This window comes from Bos taurus, chromosome 15 (assembly GCF_002263795.3).
Source record: "Bos taurus isolate L1 Dominette 01449 registration number 42190680 breed Hereford chromosome 15, ARS-UCD2.0, whole genome shotgun sequence".
In the NCBI taxonomy this organism is placed as follows: Eukaryota; Metazoa; Chordata; class Mammalia; order Artiodactyla; family Bovidae; genus Bos; species Bos taurus.
The window spans coordinates 2,146,631-2,162,684 of record NC_037342.1 but is presented as its reverse complement, the minus strand read 5'-3'; the positions used below and the strand labels follow the sequence as shown (position 1 = coordinate 2,162,684).

At 39.8% G+C, this 16,054-nt stretch overlaps 1 protein-coding gene and 1 pseudogene across 11 annotated transcripts in view; both read left to right on the top strand.

The window, feature by feature from the left end:
* Positions 1-16,054, top strand: part of GRIA4 (glutamate ionotropic receptor AMPA type subunit 4) — a 680,457-nt gene that overhangs the window by 334,748 nt on the left and 329,655 nt on the right. The window lies entirely within an intron of this gene.
* Positions 2,968-3,085, top strand: LOC112441669 (uncharacterized; annotated as a pseudogene).

Sequence of the window (16,054 nt, the reverse complement as noted above, 5' to 3'; positions counted from 1 at the left end):
AGACAAAGATGAGTAAGTGCCGAGGTCCAGCCCCGGCTGATCCAGGGAGTTCGAAGAGGGGACGGTGTCAGCGAGGATCAGGATACAATAGCTTCAATTAGATATTAATTAGAAATATAAAGAGTAATAGAATGAGGATAGCTCAGTGGGAAAATTCAGTGGAGAAAAAAGGCTGAGTAGCTTGGTTTACGTGGGAGACCAATGAAACTTCAAGACAAGAAGTTTGCACCACTTACATAGGCCGCAGGAGTCCTTCCTTTCTCCCAAAGGAGGAGACACTGAGGCCTCCCAGGTCAGATCTTAGAAGCCCAGGCAAAATTAGTAAGCTTGGTGGGTTCCGCGCTTCAGATGGAGACTCAGCCAGAGTTTGAGAGAGAGAGCTACATGGGGAGACCAGTATTTCAAGAAACTGAACCCAATTCTTTATTTTCCATGGTCTACTTTTATACACTGAGATGTTATGCAAAAGTCACGTGGAGTCGGCAGTCCTGACTTTATCAAAGTCAGGTGCTTCATACAAATGTATACAGAGGTCTTAGGGGTGTTACATCATCTTCTGGCCAGGGGGCCTGCTGACAATTTATGACCCTCTCCTTGTGAAAGCTGTCAGTCAACCAGGACACTTATTTCTCCAGGGGTGATTATTCTTAAAAAAGACTCCACCTTCCGAAGGTACCAGATAAAGTTACATTCCTATAGGGTGAGGGTGTAGTGGGTTTTAATTAAGGAAAGAATTTACTTAGCCTAAGGTCTAACGTGATTAATATCAAAGGTTGATACCTATTTCTTCTATATATTCATTAACGTGTGTAAGGGCAGGGGATGTGGAGACTTAGCAACAAACATTGGCTCAACAAATGAAAAACCCTTCACCAATACAATTTCTAATCAGCCCACTATACTTATACTAATGGTTTTCTAACTTTTCTAAGGAACCTGTTTTTAGAAAGTTTAAAGCATCTTGTGCCTCTCACGGTTGGGAGGCTGTGAGCAATCACATGTGGCCGGACAAGCCTGTCAGGCAGGCTAGAGAACCTTCAGAGGAGTTTGTAGGTTAAAACACTCTTGTCACGCCAGGAGTTTTTATTAACTGGAGCTCTAAGTTAACGCCTTCTCCGAAAGAGGTGGTGGGGGACAGCCGCCCATAAAGTCAGAGGTGTAGGTGAGAGTACAAAATAGTAAAGTAGGCAGGCTCTGGTTATGGAGGTAGATGCTCGAGGATTTCCAGGGGGACTCCTGAGGTTCGATCCCACCTTGCATATGTTGAGCCTCCTTCCCTCATGACCTTTGCCATGGGTGGAGGTCCTCACGCTGGCTCCCCGCAGGTAAGCTCTATATAGTCAGCAAAAACAAGACCAGGAGCTGACTGTGGCTCAGATCATGAACTCCTTATTACAAAACTCAAACTTAATTTGTAGAAAGTAAGGAAAACCATTAGACCATTCAGGTATGACCTAAACTCAAATACTTTACAATTACTCAGTGAAAGTGACAAATACATTCGAGGAATTAGATCTGATAGGCAGAACTATGGGTGAAGTTTCATGACATTGTACAGGAGGCAGTGATTCAGACCATCCCCAAGAAAAATAAATGCATAAAGGCAAAAATGTTGTCTGAGGAGGCCTTACAAATAGCTGAGAAAAAAAGAGAAGCTAAAGTCAAAGGTGAAAAGGGAAGATATATCCATCAAATGAAGAGTTCCAAAGAATAGCAAGGAGAGATAAAGAAGCCTTCCTCAGTGATCAATGCAAAGAAATAGAGGAAAGCAATATAATGGGAAAGACTAGAGATCTCTTCATGAAAATTAGAGATACCAAGGGAAAACTTCATGCAAAGATGGGTAAAATAAAGGACTGAAATTGCATGGACCTAACAGAAGAAGAAGATATTAAGAAGAGGTGGCAAGAATACACAGAATACCTATACAAAAAAGATCTTAATGACCCACATAACCACTGGTTAACCCAAATGGTATGATCACTCACCTAGAGCCAGACATCCTGAAATGTGAAGTCAAGTGGGCATTAGGAAGCATCACTACAAACAAAGCTAGTGGAGGTGATGGAATTTCAGTTGAGCCATTTCAAATACTAGAAGATGTTGTTGTGAAAGTGTTGCATTAAATATGCCAGCAAATTTGGAAATCTCAGCAGAGAGGCCACAAGACTGGAAAATGTCAGTTTTCATTCCAATCCCAAAGAAGGGTAATGCCAAAGAATGTTTGAACTACTGCATGCTCACACCCATCTCACATGCTTGCAAAGTAATGCTCAAAATTCTCCAATCCAGGCTTCAACAGTACATGAACTGAAAACTTCCAGATGTTCAAGCTAGATTTAGAAAAGACAGAGGAACCAGAGATCAAATTGCCAACACATGTTGGATCATTCAAAAAGTGAGAGAGTACCAAAAAATATCTACTTCTGCAATATTGGCTATGTCAGTCTTTGACTGTGTGGATCACAGCAAACTGTGGAAAATTCTTAGAGATTGAAATACCAGACAGCTCTACCTGCCTCCTTAGGAATCGGTGTGCAGGTCAAGAAGCAACAGTTAGAACTGAACATGGAACAATGGACTAGTTAAAAATTGGGAAAGGAGTGCCTCAAGGCTGTATAATGTCACCCTACATATTTAATTTACATGCAGAGTACATCATGCAAAATGCTGTACTGGGTGAACCACTAGCTGGAATCAAGATTGCAGGAGAAATATCAATAACCTCAGATATACAGATGACTCTTTATGCCAGAAAGCAAAGAACTAAAGAGTCTCTTGATGAAAGTGAAAAACGAGAGTGAAAAAGTTGACTTAAAACTAGACATTCAAAAAATTAAGGTTATGGCACCCGGTCCTAGTACTGCATGGAAAATAGATGAGGAAACAATGGAAACAGTGACAGGCTTTGGTCTCTTGGGCTCCAAAATCATTGCAGTTGGTGACTGCAGCCATGAAATTAAAAGATGCTACAGCCATTCCACCCTGAATGCGCCCAATCTCATCTGATCTCCGAAGCTAAGCAGGGTCGGGCCTAGCCAGTATTTGGATGGGAGGCCGCCTGGGAATACCAGGTCTGTAGGCTTTTCTTTTGGGGCTTTCCTGGTGGCTCAGACAGTAAAGTGTCTGCCTACAATGCAGGAGGCCAGGGTTCAATCCCTGGGATAGGAAGATCCCCTGGAGAAGGAAATGGCAACCCACCCCAGTACTCTTGCCTGGAAAATGCCATGGACTGAGGAGCCTAGTAGGCTACAGTTCATGGGGTCACAAACAGTTGGACACGACTTAGCGATTTCACTTTCTTTTCTTTCTTTCTTTGCTTCTTGGAAGAAAGGCTATGACTAACCTAGATAGCATGTTAAAAAGCAGAGACTTTAGTTTGCCAACAAAAGTCTGTCTAGTCAAAGCTATGGTTTTTCCAGTAGTCATGTATGGATGCGAGAGTTGGACTATAAATAAGACTGAGCACCAAAGATTTGATGCTTTTGAACTGTGATGTTGGAGAAGACTCTTGAGTGTCCTTTGGACTGCAAGGAGATCCAACCAGTCAATCCTAAAGAAAATAAATTCTGAATATTCATTGGAAGGACTGATGCTGAAGCTGAAACTCCAGTACTGTGGCTACCTGATTCACAGAACTGACTCATTGGAAAAGATTCTGGGAAAGATTGAAGGCAGGAGGAGAAGGGGACAACAGAAAATTAAATGGTTCGATGGCATCACAGACTCGATGGCCATGGGTTTGAACAAGCTCTGGGAGTTGGTGATTAACAGGGAAGCCTGATGTGCTGCACTCCATGGGGTTGCAAAGCTTTGGACATGACTGAGAGACTGAACTGAACTGAACTACTGGGTTTTGTCTGCGTTTTGCTTGTTCTACTTTCTCTACTTTAATGAAGTATGCAATTAGGTCATTTACTTGAAATTTTTCTTGTTTCCTGAGGTAGACTTCTAACACCATAAACTTCTCACTTACAACTAATTTGTTGCAATCCATAGATTTGGGGTCATTGTCTTTTTATTTTTCTCCAGATATTTTTTAGTTTCCTGTTTGATTTCTTCAATGGTCCACTAGTTGTTTTTAGCATGTTGTTCAGCCTCCATATATTTGTGATTTTTGCATTTTTAATGCAAACTATTAATAAAATAGTTGATTTCTAGTGTCATAGTAATGTGATCAGAAAAGATGCTTCCCATGAATTCAATTTTCTTCTATTTATTGATTAATATTTTATGGCTTAGCACATGATCTTTCCTAGATAATGTTCCATGTGCACTTGAAGAGTGTATACTGCCGCTTTGGATGGAATGCTCTGTTATCATTTAAGTCCATTGGCTCTATGTGTCATTTAAGGTCAGTGTTTCCTTATTGATTTGGATGATTTGGCCATTGATGTAAGTGAGGGGATAAAGTCCACTATTATTATTGTGTTACTATAGATATCTCACTTTTTATCTGTTAATGTTAGCTTTATGTATTTAGGTGCTTCTCTGTAGGGACAATATATATTTACAATGTTATATCTTATTCTTAGATTGATCCCTTGATCATCCTGTTACAGTCTTTGTTTTAATGTCTGTTTTGTCTTATATAAGTATTGATACTCCAGCTTTCTTCACTTTCATGGAATATCATTTCTCATCTCACATGCAGTTTGGGTGTGTTTATATCTGAAGTAAGTCTCTCGGAGGCAGCTTCTGTATGGGTCTTATTTATGTATACATTCAGCCACTCTGTGTCTTTTCTTTGGACCATTTAGTCTATTCACATTTAAGGTAATTATTAATAGTTTTGTACTCATTGCCATTTTGTTAATTGATTTTGGATTATTGTTGAGTTGGTTTTTGGTCCTTTTTTTCTTTTGATATACTCCCTTGTGATTTGATGACTATCTTTAGAGATATATTCAAATGTCCTTCTTTACTCCGTAGGTATATTTATGACAGAGTTTTGGTTTGTGGTTACCACTGTTGTTATTGTTCAGTAGCTAAGTCATGTCCAGCTCTTTGTAATCCCATGAACTTCAGCACAGCAGGCTTCCCTGCCCTTCACCATCTCCCAGAGTTCCTCAAACTCATGTCAATTGAGCCAGCAATACCACCTAACCATCTCATCCTCTGTCACCTGCTTCTCCTCCTGGCCTCAATCTTTTCCAGCATCAGAATCTTTTCCAATGAATCAGCTCTTCACATCAGGTGGCCAAAGTATTAGAGTGGTTACCATGAGGTTTATATACACCATCCTATGTATACATGACTATTTTAAGTTGCTGTTCTAAATTCAAATGCATTTTAACAGCCCACTCCCATTATGGTTATGACATCATGTTTTACATTTTCTTGCTTGTGTATCTCTTAATTATGTACTGTGCATATAGATGATATTCCTACTTTGATCTTTTAAGCTTCCTACTAGCTGTATATGTGGTTGATTTATTAACTTTACTCTATATTTGCCTTTACCAACAAATCTTTCCTTTCATCCATTTGATATTTCTAGTTGTGGCTTTTTCTTTTCTACTTAAAGAAGGCCCAACAACATTTCTTGTAAAACCCTTTGCTAGCTTGAGGAACTCCTTCAAATTAGGATGAAATCCTTGCCAGATAGCATGCTTAAATGAAAGCCTTTTTGGTTGTGCATGTTTCCCTTTTGTCACTTGTAAATATATCATGCTATTCCCTTATGGGGTCTTCCCTGGAGCCTCAAACAATAAAGAATCTGCCCACAATGTGGGAGACTCTGGTTTGATCCCTGGGTCAGGAAGATGCACTGGAGAAGGAAATGGCAATCTACTCCAGTATTCTTGCCTGGAGAATTCCATGGACAGAGGAGCCTGGCAGGCTACAGTCCATGGGATTGCAAAGAGTTGGACACAACTGAACAACTAACACATTCCCTTATGACTAACAGCATTTCTGCTAAAAAATGTGCTGGTAGACTTTTGGGAGTCCCTTTATGTTTAACTTGTTGCTTTTCCCTTGCTGATTTTAATAATCTTTCTTAATTTAATTTTTACCATTTTGAATATGATATGTGTTGGTGTGTATCTCCAATTTGATTCTGTTTGAGACTCTCTGTGATTCCTGGACCTGGATGTCTGTTTCTTTCCCAGGCTAAGGAAGTATCCAGCTATTTTGTCTTCTGCCCCTTCTCTATCATTTTTTTCTGGGACCCCCAAAATATCAATGTTAATATGCATGATATTGTTCCACAGTTCTCCTAGATCAGATCAGAACAGATCAGTCGCTCAGTCGTGTCCGACTCTTTGAGACCCCATGAACCGCAGCAAACCAGGCCTCCCTGCCCATCACCAACTCCCGGAGTTCACTCAAACTCACGTCCATCGAGTCAGTGATGACACCCAGCCATCTCATCCTCTGTCTTCCCCTTCTTCTCTTGCCCCCAATCCCTCCCAGCATCAGAGTCTTTTCCAATGAGTCAACTCTTTGCATGAGGTAGCCAAAGTACTGGAGTTTCAGCTTTAGCATCATTCCCTCCAAAGAAATCCCAGGGCTGATCTCCTTCAGAATGGACTGGTTGGATCTCCTTGCAGTCCAAGGGACTCTCAAGAGTCTTCTCCAACATCACAGTTCAAAAGCATCAATTCTTCAGCACTCAGCCTTCTTCACAGTCCAACTCTCACATCCATACATGACTACAGAAAAAAAAACATAGCCTTGACTTGACGAACCTTTGTTGGCAAAGTAATGTCTCTGCTTTTGAATATGCTATCTAGGTTGGTCATAACTTTCTTTCCAAGGAGTAAGCGTCTTTTAATTTCATGGCTACAGTCACCATCTGCAGTGATTTTGGAGCCCAGAAAAATAAAGTCTGCCACTGTTTCCACTGTTTCCCCATCTATTTCCCATGAAGTGATGGGACCAGATGCCATGATCTTCGTTTTCTGAATGTTGAGCTTTAAGCCAACTTTTTCACTCTCCACTTTCACTTTCCCCAAGAGGGTTTTTAGTTCCTCTTCACTTTCTGCCATAAGGGTGGTGTCATCTGCATATCTGAGGTTATTGATACTTCTCCTGGCAATCTTGATTCCAGCCTGTGTTTCTTCCAGTCCAGCATTTCTCATGATTACTCTGCATAGAAGTTAAATAAACAGGGTGACAATATACAGCCTTGACATACTCATTTTCCTATTTGGAACCAGTCTGTTGTTCCGTGTCCAGTTCTAACTGTTGCTTCCTGACCTGCATGCAAATTTCTCAAGAGGCAGATCAGGTGGTCTGGTACTTCCATCTCTTTCAGAATTTTCCACAGTTTATTGTGATCCACACAGTCAAAGGCTTTGGCATAGTCAGTAAAGCAGAAATAGATGTTTTTCTGGAACTCTCTTGCTTTTTTGATGATCCAGCAGATGTTGGCAATTTGATCTCTGCTTCCTCAGCCTTTACTAAAACCAGCTTGAACATCAGGAAGTTCACGGTTCGCATATTGCTGAAGCGGTGGCTTGGAATATTTTGAGCATTACTTTACTAGCGTGTGAGATGAGTGCAATTGTGTGGTAGTTTGAGCAGTCTTTGGCATTGCCTTTCTTTGGGATTGGAATGAAAACTGACCTTTTCCAGTCCTGTGGCCACTGCTGAGTTTTCCAAATTTGCTGGCATATTGAATGCAGCACTTTCACAGCATCATCTTTCAGGATTTGAAATAGCTCTATTTCAAATTCTATCACCTCCACTAGCTTTGTTCGTAGTGATGCTGTCTAAGGCCCACTTGACTTCACATTCCAGGATGTCTGGCTCTAGGTCAGTGATCACACCATCGTGATTATCTGGGTCATGAAGATCTTTTTTGTACAGTTTTTCTGTGTATTCTTGCCATCTCTTCTTAATATCTTCTGCTTCTGTTAGGTCAATACCATTTCTGTCCTTTATCAAGCCCATCTTTGCACGAAATGTTCCTTTGGTATCTCTGATTTTCTTGAAGAGATCTGTAGTCTTTCCCATTCTGTTGTTTTTCTCTATTTCTTTGCATTGATCACTGAGGAAGGCTTTCTTATCTCTTCTTGCTATTCTTTGGAACTCTACATTCAAATGTTTATATCTTTCCTTTTCTCCTTTGCTTTTCGCTTCTCTTCTTTTCACAGCTATTTGGAAGGCCTCCCCAGACAGCCATTTTGCTTTTTTGCATTTCTTTTCCATGGGAATGGTCTTGATCCCTGTCTCCTGTACAATGTCATGAACCTCATTCCATAGTTCATCAGGCACTCTATCTATCAGATCTAGGCCCTTAAATCTATTTCTCACTTCCACTGTATAATCATAAGGGATTTGATTTAGGTCATACCTGAATGGTCTAGTGTTTTTCCCTACTTTCTTCAATTTAAGTCTGAATATGGCAATAAGGAGTTCATGGTCTGAGCCACAGTCAGCTCCTGGTCTTGTTTTTGCTGACTGTATAGAGCTTCTCCATCTTTGGCTGCAAAGAATATAATCAATCTGATTTCGGTGTTGACCATCTGGTGATGTCCATGTATAGAGTCTTCTCTTGTGTTGTTGGAAGAGGGTGTTTGCTATGACCAGTACATTTTCTTGGCAAAACTCTATTAGTCTTTGCCCTGCTTCATTCCGTATTCCAATGCCAAATTTGGCTGTTACTCCAGGTGTTTCTTGACTTCCTACTTTTGCATTCCAGTCCCCTATAACGAAAAGGACATCTTTTGGGGGTGTTATTTCTAAAAGGTCTTGTAGAACCGTTCAACTTCAGCTTCTTCAGCATTACTGGTTGAGGCATAGACTTGGATTACTGTGATATTGAATGGTTTGCCTTGGAAACGAACAGAGATCACTCTGTCGTTTTTGAGATTGCATCCAAGTACTGCATTACGGACTCTTTTGTTGACCATGATGGCTACTCCATTTCTTCTGAGAGATTCCTGCCTGCAGTAGTAATAATATATATTGGTCATCTGAGTTAAATTCACAGTTCTCCTAACTGTCCTCATAATTTTACTTTTTTTTTTCTTTCTTCTTTTCAGCTTCCACTTTTCTTCCAGTTTACAAATTTGTTTCTTCATATCATCTAATCTACTTTTAATTCCTTCTATTATATATTTTATTTCAGTTATAGTATTCTTCAGCTCTATTTGAATCTTTTTTATATTTTCCAATTCCTTGTTAAAGTTCTCAATGTGTTTGTCCATTCTTATCTCAAGTACTTTGAGCATCTTTATTTATGATCATTACCTTGAACTCTTCATTGGATAGATTGCTTATCTCCACTTAGTTCTTCTAAGGATTTATTTTGTTTCTTCATTTGGAACATATGTTTTGTTCTTCTCATTTTGCCCAGTTTGCTGTTTTAGTTTTTGTATTTGTTATGTTGGTTAAATTTGCTGATCTTAGAGAATTGGCTTTTTCTATGGATGTCTCATGCATGGGAGGAATCCACTCCTCTAGTCACCAGGGCTATATGCTCTAGGGGAGACCCTTACATGAGCTGCATGGGCCTTTCTATTGTGAAAGGCTAACTACTGTAGGTGGTCTTGTAAGTATGGCTTTCCTATAGTTCCACTGGTTTCCAGACCCTGACTTGTGCAGCAAAAGTTGGCCAGTGTGGCCAGGTCTTAATATGGCAGGCTGTGTAGCTTCAGGCTATTGCTGGCCCATAAGTGAGAGGAGTTGAGTCCCAGAGTGACTAGTGCTGGCCAGGGGATCCCAGATTTAGTGTTGGCTTGTTGATGGTGGCGTCAGTTCCTATCACAGTTGGCTACACGTTCCAGAGGGTCCCAAAAGTGGTGCTGCCCTGCTGGTGAGTAGTATCAGATCCTAAGGTGAGTGGATTAGGAGCCAAATGAGTCTTGGACTGGGTGCAACATGCTTGTGAGAAGCATTTGGACCCAGTGGGGTGCTAAGGCTGGTGTCAGCCTGCTGGTGAGTGGGACAAGGGCCCAGGGTATCACAGGACTAGTACTGTCTCACTGATGGGTGAAGCCATTTCCTGGGGCTATTGTCAACCCACTGGTAAGTGGTATTGGATTCTTGAATCTGTTGCTATAGGGAGCAAATATCTCAGAGCTGATATCAGTCCATAGGTGGGTGGGACAGTAGCCTAGGGAATCCAGAGACTAGTTCCAGCTCACTTGGGTATGGAGCTGAGACCTGCAGTCTCTTATTGCCCTTGCAATAAGAGACTCAGGGGTCCCTGAGCTGGTGCTAGACTTCTGGTGAGAAGGGCTGAGTCCTGGCCCCTCTGATGAGCAGGGCTGGGTCTTAGAGCAGCTGGGGACTCAGGGGTGTCCTGAAGCAGCTTCCCTGGTGGCACATGGAGCTGTGGTCTCACCCAGATAGCTGTTTGGCCTGAGGCATCTCGCTACTAGTGCCATGGTTGGGTTTGGGTTGGGTTTGGGATGGTTGGGTTTTCATGCTAATCAGCTTGAGGGAGGATTCTGAATTGGTGCTTGCCAGTACCAGTGTCCTCACTACAGAATGAGCTTCTGAAAATGCCTGCTTCCAGTGTCTGTGTTCCCAGGTTGAACTCCATTTGCCTTCTGCCTCTCTGAGTCTCAGCAAGTACATCTAATCCAGTCTCCTTTCTAACCCTGCTTATTCTGGGTCCTTGAGCATGTGAAATTTTCTGTGTGCCATTTAAGAGTACAGTCTATGTCCTATATGTCTCTGGCTCCTCTGAAAGTAAGCCTCATTTGACCTCCAAAATCAAACATTATCAATTCCTTGGTCCATGATCCCCAGTCTGGGGTGCCTGTTGTGGGGCTTGGATCCATTGATCCTTGGGGAGAAACTTTGTAATTGTCCTGTTTGTGGATCATTGACCCATGGGTATGGATCTTGAATATACCTTATTTACACCCCTTCTAACCATATCATTGTAGTCTATTCTTTACATCTTTCGTTATAGAAAACCTTTTTTTTTTTTTTTTTGCAGGTCTTCAGATCTCTCTAATCAATACTTGTTCTGTTCAGTTCATTTCAGTTCAATCACTCATTCATGTCAGATTCTTTGCAACTCCATGCACTGCAGCACATCAGGCTTCCCTGTCCATCACCAACTCCCAGAGCTAACTCAAACTCATGTCCATCGAGTCTGCGATGCCATCCAACCATCTTATCCTCTATTGTCCCCTTCATCTCCTGCCTTCAATTTTTCCCAACATCAAGGTATTTTTCAGTGAGTCAGTTCTGTGCATCAGGTGGCCAAAATGTTGGAGTTTCAGCTTCAGCATCAGTCCTTTCAATGAATATTCAGGACTGATTTACTTCAGGATGGACTGGTTTGATCTCCTTGCAGTCCACTTGTAATTTTGTTGTGCTCATGTAATTTTGTTAAGCTCAGGGTGTCCCTACACCTCCAACTTCCTAAATTGATATTTAAAGTCACAATCAGGGATATGTTCAACTCTATGCCAGTTTACCAACTGGTTGAGAAACTTATATGCAGATCAGGAAGCAACAGTTAGAACTGGACATGGAACAACAGACTGGTTCCAAATAGGAAAAGGAGTATGTCAAGGCTGTATATTGTCACCCTGCTTATTTAACTTCTATGCAGAATACATCATGAGAAACGCTGGGCTGGAAGAAGCACAAGCTGGAATCAAGATTGCCAGGAGAAACATCAATAACCTCAGATATGCAGATGACACCACCCTTCTGGCAGAAAGTGAAGAGGAACTAAAAAGCCTCTTGATGAAAGTGAAAGAGGAGAGTGAAAAAGTTGGCTTAAAGCTCAACATTCAGAAAACGAAGATCATGGCATCCGGTCCCATCACTTCATGGGAAATAGATGGGGAAACAGTGGAAACTGTGGCAGATTTTATTTTGGGGGGCTCCAAAATCACTCCAGATGTGATTGCCGCCATGAAATTAAAAGACGCTTACTCCTTGGAAGGAAAGTTATGACCAACCTGGATAGCATATTCAAAAGCAGAGACATTACTTTGCCAACAAAGGTTCGTCTAGTCAAGGCTATGGTTTTTCCAGTGGTCATGTACAGATGTGAGATTTGGACTGTGAAGAAAGCTGAGCACTGAGGTACTGATGCTTTTGAACTGTGGTGTTGGAGGAAACTCTTGAGAGTCCCATGGACTGCAAGGAGATCCAACCAGTCCATTCTAAAGAAGATCAGTCCTTTGGAAGGAATGATTCTAAAGCTGAAACTCCAGTACTTTGGCTACCTCATGCAAAGAGTTGACTCATTGGAAAAGACTCTGATGCTGGGAGGGATTGGGGGCAGGAGGAAAAGGCGATGACAGAGGATGAGATGGCTGTATGGCATCACCGACTCGAGGGACGTGAGTTTGAGTGAACTCCGGAAGTTGGTGATGGACAGGGAGGACTGGGGTGCTGCAATTCATGGTGTTGCAAAAAGTCAGACGTGATTGAACGACTGAACTGAACTGAACTGATCCATAATACACAAATAGGCTACATATTTCTCTACTTATAGATTAAATTATTGAGATTTTTAAATAATGCATTCAAAATCATGTTAGGTTTTCACAGATTCCCTTTATTCTCTTATTTAAGGAATAGTATGCATTACCAACAGGAAAACAATTTCTGTGGCATCAGTCTAAAAACATCATAATTTCATTAAAATCACTTTGGTTCAGTTTAGGGATCATTTATAGCTAGCTATCATACACTAAACACTGTGCCAACTCCTGGAGATACAAATAAAAGTAAGACTGGGCTAGTACTCCATGTGATTTTAGGTTAGAGAAAGTAGATTTAAGGGAGGACCAGCAAGTCTCTTGAAAACATACTTGAAGCCAATGTCATTTCCTATATTTTTAAAGATGTAGACAGTAATAAGGACACTACACATACACGAGTACATAAGGATGTCCCTCTCCTACGTCCTCCTCAGGAATAAATTGAGGATGAGGGATAATGCCAGTCAGGTATTAGGATCACAATATCTTGACACAATCCCTTTGGAGTTTTGGGAACCCCAAAATACATGCATTCTGCTACCTCTCTTAAAATTGATCTTTAAAGATTCTCAGTAGAGCAAGAATGAATGTTCTCAGATTTGAAGGGTTTTCTTTCCCACAGGGAGTTCATAAGCAGTGTTTCAGTAGAGAGAGTGAGGTGTCAGCTTTACTGAGGCCCCATAATTTAGAGGAAGGAAAACAAAGATATGCAATAACAGGGAGATAATTTAATTCCTGTCTGTCAGCTGTTCACAAATATAGATATACCCAAAGTGCTACTTGAACACCAAGGAAGGATTACAAACCCGGCTGGTGAAGCTATGTGGAGAGGAATGTAGAATATGGCAAAACCAATACAATATTGTAAAGTAATTAGCCTTCAATTAAAATAAATAAATTTAAATTAAAAAAAGAAAAAGAAAAGAAATATCTTCCCAGAGGAAGTGATATCTCAGTCTTGAAAAGTTAGTAGTAACCGAAAAGAATGGGATCTCAAGGAAGGGATAATTGGATAAACAAGAGTATGAAGGTGTATAAATTATGGTTCTATATCAAGAAGCCCTAAATAAGCAGACTGTTATGAACATGTATATTTTAAATGGTAATAACAATTTCTTTCCACTTTAAATGATCTCTTTATTATTGGTGAATTAATTTAGAACTTCAATACACTAAAACCTTGTATGGCTGATTCATGTTGAGGTTTAACAGAAAACAACAAAATCCTGTAAAGTAATTATCCTTCAATTAAAAATTAAAAAAATTGCTATAGTAGGTATTTCTAGACAAATTGATCTTAGAAGAGGTCAAAGCAAAAGAGAAATATAATATTCCATGAACAATATGAGTGTCTTTGATGTGCTTCCCTCTCCCATGAGAATGAAAATTCCATGAAACATACTGCTTTTGTCTTATTATTCACAGCTCTATCTCCAACACATAAAACAGAAGTTGTTATATATGTAGTTATGTTATAGTTGTATAATTATATAGTCAAAAATTGAGGATTCAATGACAGGCAGGAAAGATCTAGTGCCTCTCCTTACTGAGTTGACATGTTAGTAGACAGACTTAAGCCTAGGATAGCTAGAGGGCATTGTAAACTTGTATGAAAAAAAAAAAAAAAGGCATCTTTAGTTTTCCTTACCTATAACTGAAAATTAGCATTAAATTTAATTATTAATATAGGCCAGAAATCACAGAGGTAGTAGTAGTAAATGTGACTCTGTTGCCATTAAAGACCACAGATAATATCTTTCAGTGTTGCAGATATCTGAAAGTATCATTTTTACTCCTCATATTTTTTAATTAATTTATTTTTTATTGAAGGAAAATTGCTTTACAGAATTTTGCTATTTTCTATCAAACCTCAACATGAATCAGCCATAGGTATACATATATCTCCTTCCTTTTGAAACTCCCTCCCATTTCCCTCCCCACCCCACCCCTCCAGGTTTATCCAGAGCACCTGTTTGAGTTTCCTGAGCCATAGAGCAAATTTCAGTTAGCTATCTATTTTACATATGGTAATGTAAGTTTTCATGTTACTCTTTCCATACATCTCACCCTCTCCTCCTGTCTCCCTATGTCCATAAGTCTATCATCTATGTCTGTTTCTCCATAGTTGCCCTGTAAATAAATTCTTCAGTACCATTTTTCTAGATTCTGTATATATGCATTAGTATACAGTATGTACCTTTCTCTTTCTGACTCACTTCACTCTGTATAATAGGTTCTAAGTTCATCCACCTCATTAGAACTGGCTCAAATGTGTTCCTTTTTATGGCTGAGTAATATTCCATTATGTAAATGTACCACAACATCTTTATCCATTCATCTGTCAATGGACTTCTAGTTTACTTTCGTTTTCTAGCTATTATAAATAGTGCTTCAATGAACAAAGGGATAAAAAGACAATCCTCAGAATGGGAGAAAATAATGCAAATAAAACAATTGACAAATGATTTATTTCCAAAATGTACAAGTAGTGCATACAACTCAATGCCAGAAAAATGCTCCTCATGATTTTTAAGTTGTTTTCTTATGACTTGCCACTAGGTTTTATTACTTAATGTAATAATTAATAATCAGGAATATTAGTATGTCATCAGTTTAGTTATTAATGTCTCAAATATATATTTCAATATAACAGGTTTCTCCTTGTTATCCTAAGTAATCTATCTTGTGCCATTAAAAGCATTGTTCTGAGAAGGGAACTAATAGACCTCACCAGAATACTAAATAGGTTCATGATACCAAAATTTGTTAAGAACTTTAAGTCTAGGGGTATAAAAGAAATTAACTAAAAATTAATTATTGTTCAATGATAAGGCAAGTGTACTGATAGGGGAAGAATAGAATGCTGTCACATATATAGGGTAGATGGGTGTTTTGCAAAAATTTTCATACCCTGCTTCATCTGAAAAATTAGGAGAGTATACGTGTGCAGACACTGAAGGAAGTTTATTGTGAAAGGAACCAGATGTGACTGTGTGAGTAGAGGAGGTGAGTGTTTAGAGGATAAGAGATACACTTAGGCTAAGTGAGACAAGACTCAAAAGAGTTTGCACGTTATTCGAATGATAATACGAAGCTATTAATGAGTTTTAAAAATAGAGTAGAAGATCAATCTGGAGTGAATTTATATGGGGAGGGGCAAGCATTAAGCAGGGAGACCAATTAAAATAGTTACACTAATTCAGGATCATTGTCTGAATCCTGCATTGTCATTAGAAAAATACAGATTAAGAAAATTAACATGGTGCTAGAAGATTAATGTTTATTACGTTTTCATATTGAACTTCACTAATGTGGGACACCTGAGTTCAATCACTCCGTTGGGAAGATCCCCTGGAGAAAGGAAATGCTACCCACTCCAGTATTCCAGCCTGAAGAACTCCATGGACTCTCAAAGAGTCGGACACGACTGAACAACATTCCCTTTCACTTTCACTTTCAAGATGATTTTATTATTAGTAGCATAAACTTTCAAACTACCACATAATTGCACTCATCTCACACGCTAGCAAAGTAATGCTCAAAATTCTCCAAGCTAAGCTTCAGCAGTACTTGAACCAAGAACTTCCAGATGTTCAAGCTGTATTTAGAAAAGGCAAAAGAACCAGAGATCAAATTGCTAACAT